We start from the raw sequence: 7,887 nt of genomic DNA, 5'->3' as shown, positions 1-7,887 counted from the left end.
ATGACGCAATACTTTTACTAATTGCTTACTTCGATGTCTATTTGTTGTGGGGCTCAGTTGGGTCCACAAGAACGACACGGGAAAACACATGGTAGGTGGTTTACAAGGGTATTAAGGAAAGATACAATGATATAGAGAAAGATAAAGAGAATAGTAGTAGTTGCAGGTATCAGTAAGATCTCGCTCCCCGAGGTACAATATACGTTAAGATCTCGCTCCACCGTACCAGCCTTAGGAGCTGATTATATAAGATCTGGACGAGTCCATTACGAGGGGGGGATATCCGGTTTCACAACACTATTTCATATTCCTGAACATTCTAGAGCTTCTAAGCATTTTACCATGATAAACCGTCCTAAAATTATTGAGAAATCTAATGAATTTGATATATGTTGTAAACTTTTGCGGTGCTAATTATTGAGTTTTCTCTCGCGTTGTGTTACATTGCTATTTTTTTATTTTTCCCACTTAGTCTCAATATATTTTCTATGTTTATAAAAAGTTTCATTACCATTTGGAAGCTAGAAATACAAAAACTGACAGTTTCAAATGTGTATTGTAAACTTTTGCAGGGCACTATATTTCACCTACCTACTTAGCTGTAGCCAAAATAGAGTAGCGGCAGTAGAGTTTTGATCCCAGCTTGAGGTAGTTGCTGCTCTATCTGCACTGAAGAGTTGTGATACAGCGAAACAGTCTTTCTGCGGATGGCAATATATATATATATATATATATATATATATATATATACCCTTTGTTTTATGCAGTCGTGTCTCTGTATATATGATCTTTTATACAACATAAGGCATCATAAGAACGCCTATGTAAAACTTTCCGCTCTATCACAGCCAGAAAGACGTCCATCATATTCTCAAATCCTGTCAAATCTCTGGCTCTGTCCCTACAATTAACAACACAGATGTCCGTCAAGCGTAAAATGTTTCAGATTTATTAACCTTCTCTGTAAAATGTAAGCCGATGCCAACATAGTTTTATATTCGCATATGTTTTATCATCCAACCAACTCAATGCTTAATGCTCTATGAAATATAAGGAATGCAAAAGGAAAAGTTATAACCTAAAAAAAATGGAATCAAATCGTTGGTTGCTCATTACACAGAATCGACAGAGCCAAAATCGTCGTAAACCAAACAGTTCCGGGTTTACGAAAGATATAATCGATATTCGAACTCTGATTATAAAATTGATCATACTATTATGCATCTGCATGTAAAGTAGAGTATAATTATGTATTTTCCTGTATAGGATTCACTCAAAGGCTAATTAATCGATTATTATGAGTCATCAAGCGTTGTAATGTATTCTGTATTTAGTTTAATTTTGTTAATGCAAACGAATAAAAAAGTGTGGAAGGTCTTTGTTAAATTCATGTGCCTACGATTTTTTGTGAAACTTTAATATGTGTTAGACTTAAATTAATGAATCAAAATTCCAATTTCTTTAGAGATTTCAAGGGGGAATAATATAAGCACACCCCGCTATTTAAAAATTGTAAATATTCCAGATTTGTATTGATTTGGATACAAAGTCAATGAACATCAATTCCCTAGATTTCAATCTCCTTAAGTTTAAGGCGTAATAGCCAGCGAGTATACATGATCATTTTTATCTTAGATGTACTTTTGTATAATGAAGTTCTGTAAAAGGTTTGACAATCACGTTGATATTGGATATCTATGTTATAGCTATTATCGCCATGAAAAATGAAGCTATGTTTAGAACGTGGGGTTCTTAATTTACTGTTCAGAACGTGGGATTCTAAATTTCTTTGTTATATATATATATATATATATATATATATATATATATATATATATATATATATATATATATATATATGAGACAATAAGAGTGGAAAATGAAGTCATAAAAAATTATATATTGGTAAATATAGAATGATTCATTTATTTAATAAGAGTATACATACATTTAGTTGAGAGATAAAGGGGACTCTTTATACCAAGGTATTTCGAAGCCTAATGCTTCTCACTAGAAGAGTAGAGAAGATGCTAGGTAACATAATGGGGATGTGACGTCTAGCGAGGGATTCATCAGAAACGAAATAAATTAATAAAATTATTGATGTTGTTGGGGGCACTATATTGAATTCTAAGATAACGGGGGAGTGTATTATATAAAGTCTAATGTAAAAAGGTGTGTAGGGTTTCTATCATATTCTTAAAGATTGTAGAAAGATTATGTGTTTAAGACTCAAGGGGGTATATGGGTATTGTGGTTCTATTTTATCCATATGTAAGATGTAAGAATCTATGCAGGGGGTTACGCTAAAAGGTTTTTATCGACAGAGGTAAATGCTGTATTTCTTTCTCTCTCTCTCTCTCTCTCTCTCTCTCTCTCTCTCTCTCTCTCTCTCTCTCTCTCTCTCTCTCTGTATATATATATGTGTGTGTGTATGTGTGTGTTTTTTGTTTGTTTGTTCGTGCGTGTGTGTGTGTGTTCTATTGGAATATACGCATATAAGTTATAAGTAGATGTTTTTCCATCGATTGATTACGTAATCGTCGTGTCGTTAAAAACTGAAAATGCTTTATGTTTGTTTCATCCCTAAAAGTTTCAGGCCATCATCATCAATCGGCAAAAAAAACAGCATGAAAACCCGGCGTTTCTCGGAATTGAATGAGGACGACTGCTATATACTAGTCCACTGTGCTCGTAACACTATTTCCCTTCGTATTTACTGACCCCACTCTTCCTGAATTATTGCCTTATATGTTGGACGTAAATTTCATTAAATAAATGTTATGCATTTACATTTTTAGGCGCTTCTCTCCACATGGGTCATTTAAAGATTGGAATATGCAGATATTCGGTACATAGAAGGTAAAATAGAGATTCATGACAATTTCCATAGTCTTCTCCAGTAAAACCCACGTTTTGATTTGATAGCAAGGAGCTGTTCAGAGAACCCAATCCTACATCGACAAAGCACAAAACCGTTTTGAACATAGACATTTAATTCTATACATGCATATAAATAGATATCCATGAGGATCACATAAAAAGAGTACATATTTATACTTGAATTTTACTTTACATATACCATTCCATAATATTTTTATTGCTATGCTTCGTTTTATAAAGATATCTTTTTTATAATTCAATGATATTTTTATAAATTAATTATATTTCTAAAGGACATTGATGACAATAGTAAAGATGAAACGTTGAATATTATATTGGGTTTCAACACATATTATATCTTTGATGCGATTACAAACATAAATACAGCAATATTTTTTACAAGAGAATCACCACTTATCAAGGTCCAGAGACCATTGGAGGATAAGGGATAAAGAGTGTATGGTGATCAAAATGACAATATAGTAATCGTTAGAAGTGTAAATTTGGTAAATTGGATTACTTAAGGAGAACAGCTCATCAAAAACTTGTTTACGTTGGACTTAAAGACAGACATATTGTAGACAGCTGGAAAGCCGGTAAACAGAAAAGAGTTCCATAGATGTGCAGTTCTAAGTAAAAAGCTTTGTTCATAGAATCTACTTTTAGGTTTAGGCACAGATAAAGAATGGGGGAAATTATTGATAGTGTTTTCAGCCAGACGAGTGTTTCTCATGAATGTTTGGCGAGGGGAACCATAGATTGGAACTCAGACGAGCAGCTGCCATGAAAATAATGATAAAGCAGAGACAGGCTCCCAGCATCTCTTCTGTGAGAAAGAGGTTGCAGATAAAAGAAAAGGGCACCTCACTAGGCTACGAAGTCTATTCTGAACTCTGTCAAGGCAGGATAAGCTGCTTCTAGCAGCTTCTGTCCAGATGTGAAACCAATACTCCACCCTTGGACGTAGCTGGCTCTTATACAGGTAGAAAATTTCATCAGCAGGTATATATCTACTGGATCGATAGAAGGATCCCACCATTTTTCCAGCGACCTTAGCAACGGATTGGATGTACGTGTTCCATTTTAGATCAGTAGTAAAGGTCAAGTCCAGAAGCTTGTCCAAACATGGAGTCTCCCCAAGACGAGAGCCATTCATTTCAGTTGATGCCAGATGGGGATCAGAGCGTTGATGATGTAAAGATAGAAGCTTGGTTTTAGATGCATTAAAAATAACCAACCACTTTTTCCTCACTGTACCACATGCTCAAGATTAGAGGAGAGAGAATCAGACAGAACTTTGTCGTGTACGGCCTTTGATGTGCTGCCATAGATGGTAGTGTCGCCAACAAAAATGTCTACGAATGATCTAAGGATGTAGATCAGGAAGAAAGTGGAACCAGTGATGGACCCCTGCGGAACTCCATTATTAATACTATGAGCTTCTGATTTCTGCCCATGAACCTATCAAAGAGAAATAATTTAATAATTGAAAGGCATTTCCAGCTATACCATAGCTGAAGATCTTGTGAAGTTGACCTTTGTCATACCCTCTCAAAGACCTTTGATACGTCAAGAGCAATTGCTCTAGAAAGGAAGCCTCCGTCGAGAGTTTCGCTAATTCTATGAGAAATAACCGTAAGCACATCCGTTGTAGATCTAGCAGAACGGAAACCATAGTGCATGTCACTAAGAAGGTGATTTTTGTTGAGATCGTTGACTACTTCTCTATTTAACACAGATTCAAGTAACGTATTCATGATGCACAGGAGACTTATGGGTCTATACTGAGAGTGAGATTACCGACCGCCTGAATTCTTAAATACAGGACATACCGATGAGATTTTAAATATATAAAAAGATAAATACAGCAACGTCAAGAAGTTAAAGGTGACAAAGTCCTTCTGACACGAACTGGCAACATAACAGTGCCAGGTTCGAATCCAGTTCGTTCCACTGACACATTAACACTTAGAGGGCTTGGCAACTTTCACATGGCCCCTCCAGTAAGTACTACAGGCTTGAAATTTAGTACATAGGGTATTCAGACACGTAGAAAACATTTTAATCGGTTTTTATTTCGAAAAAATGTTGCTAAAGAGTCAAACTTGAAAAATTGGTACGTAGGTGGCATCGGATCTTTACTTGTTTGTCAATTGTTTCAGGAATGCGCATAGCAGATTCCTTATGCTAAGATTAAGTAGGTTTGAAAACACTTTTTACAGTCGTGTTAAGCTGACCTAATGGTTATCGTACTTGACTCATTGTTTTTAGGTTTTGGTTTCGATGTCAGTTCGAGTATTTGTTTACTTACAAGAAGCAAACTGTTTAGAAGAAAACATGATATTCGCATACACATGTCACGGTTTCTGTATGAATTAAAATATAATATTTATGCGTATTTTACGACCGGGTAACTCCGAGCCGCCTGCTAGTATTCAATGAAACTAAAATTTGAAGCATATTAATTGATGTCTATTCTCACTGCTAAAATTCAAAGAAATATCGGAGGTATCTGACTTTTCACTAAAGGATTTCAACCTCAAATTTGTATAAAAGAAAAGAGGTGCAGGAAAAAGAAAAGGGCAAAAACTAAATTAGACTATACATAGTTGTGTTACAAAATCCATAATGATCCATTAATTAGTTTAGAACGAAACTTATACATAAATATACACATACCTAACTTTATTTTAACAGAGATTATAATTATTAAAGATTGGAAATTTCGACTTCCAGTGTACGAGAGTGGCATTATACCAGATGAGTTTATTTGCTGATGGTAATGACCATGCTCTATGAAGGACCCTTTTGAAATGTACTGAAAGCTATGCTAACAAATACAAAAGCCGCATAGTATGAAAATATTACTTGCATAACTAAAGGTATGGTCTTAGAAAACTTTCTAGTTTTGGAGTAAAATCGCGATTATAATGCCTTTAAATTTTAAGATTCCGAGAATATATTTTATTTCATTTCATGTAATTATGTATTAATTTATTTTATGTATTAAGTGCTATCAAAATCAAACCTTACAAAGTTGTCAATGTAGAGAATGCAATTCTTTGTTAACTTACTTAAAGATAAAGTCTAAATAAGGCCATCTTGTGGCAATCTGTTTCAGCAGACAAAACGCGTATGAGTTCCCATTTTTCAAGAAATACTAGCTATTCAGTATGAAAAATTGATTTTGGAAGAAAAATGTCGTTGATTAAAATTGAGATCCAAAAGAACTTTACTTTGTGATATAAATATACATAAATTAGCTAATATACTGATTCACGTCAGAGGTCATATATATTTCTCCTTTGACGATCAAGGCAAAGTTTGTACCTAAAATAAAAATAATAAATAAGTATGATTATTTTAATTAGTAAAAAGTATTTTTGTCTTTAGAAACAAATAGTTATTACTTTTAATCTATAATATAAGTCTCACCTGTCTGCTTAAATGCATGTATGTATGTATGTATGTATGTATGTATGTATGTATGTATGCCTAAAATTTTCGACAGTGGCGAAGGATTTCCACAAGATCGGTATCGTTTTGAAGCTCGCCTCTTCGGACGACAAGTAGCGAAAAATTGGCTAAAAACATTAATTCCTTCACCCTCGACTGGGCACTTTTCTAGAGGGAGGAGTCGCTTCTAAAGTCGTTCCCCCTTTTCGATTTAAACTTACTTCACTTCCGGTTTGGTGATAGTAGCAACAGCAAAGACGTCACGTTTTTTTCACGTTCTTTTCCTCCTTCTCGGTATGGTTCGAGCTTGCCTACCTACTACTACCACTTTTTTTTTTGCTCAACACACACCTCCAAACACCCGAGCAACGCCAGGAACCCAGGCTAGTAAATAAATAAAGTATATCGATAATTAAAAGTGCTGTTTAATTCCTAATTTTTGTCAGCGAACAACATTAGCGGTTTTCGTTTACATACGTTCCAGACGTAGTATTTAATTGGTAGATTTACTTTTTCCACACATGCTACGTTGCTAATAAAACTGAAACAAGGCGCAATACCGCTTTTATAATTGCCGCCAAATTTGTCTATAAATATTTGCATTATGAACAATACATCATATGTGAACGATAATATATGTGTTAGTTGTATCGCTTCTAAAGCTAGACCAACACGCAATCCTGCTGCTTGTGTCATTGCTGACGAGTTTGGTGATTAAGCTTAATTTTCAACCACTTCATAAACAGGCTGTAACAGCTCAATCGTTTGGGCGTTGTCTGAATAATCGGAAGTCACGAAATCACTAATTTAGCTGTTCAATATCTTTTCTTGTGTTATTCATTAACTTCCACATTGCTATAGCAAATGTTTTTTCTTCATATTTACGATAATTAATTAAGCAATCTAGCTTATTTAGGTACAAGACCGTCATTTCAATAAATATGCATAGATGTGTCTTTACTTAATTTTCTTTATTTAACAATTACTTCATTTGATATCTTTATCATTATCAAAATGTGTTAAACATATTCTTAAACAATTTTGCAGGTTTAATATTTCACATAAATTTTAAAGCACTGTAATATAACTTGCAAAATTTAAATTATAACAAGTGACGTACGCATAGTCCCCCGTGAGTTCACAGTGAACGAGGCATAAAAAAATGACAGTTCAGCATTCCCCGCTCTCATTTAGCCCCAAAAGTCTCCAGGAGACGTCAAATCCTGGTGAAAATGAACAAACGGTGAAGCTTTAGGCCTTAACATATGTAAATTTGAGTTCTGCCGCATACAAAAAAAGAAATAACTAAGTCCATCATTTGCCCATCCCCTCTCCATTTAGCCCCAAAAGTCACCAAGGCCTTAACATATTTAAATTTGAGTTGAGCACCATGCAAAACTGCTAAATGAACATACACAGAAAATTTGGGGAAAATATGGTAAAATAGTCCCCAAAATGGAGTGTTTTTATTAACCCTAAAAGAGCCCCTAGGGCACACCCAAGAGTTACCGCGGCGTATAGACAAACAAACTTATATAGAACTTAGTT

Source organism: Euprymna scolopes, chromosome 10 (genome assembly GCF_053919585.1).
Source record: "Euprymna scolopes isolate OS-2025 chromosome 10, ASM5391958v1, whole genome shotgun sequence".
Taxonomy (NCBI): domain Eukaryota; kingdom Metazoa; phylum Mollusca; class Cephalopoda; order Sepiida; family Sepiolidae; genus Euprymna; species Euprymna scolopes.
The sequence above is the reverse complement of the archived record's forward strand: the minus strand, read 5'-3'. Positions refer to the sequence as shown.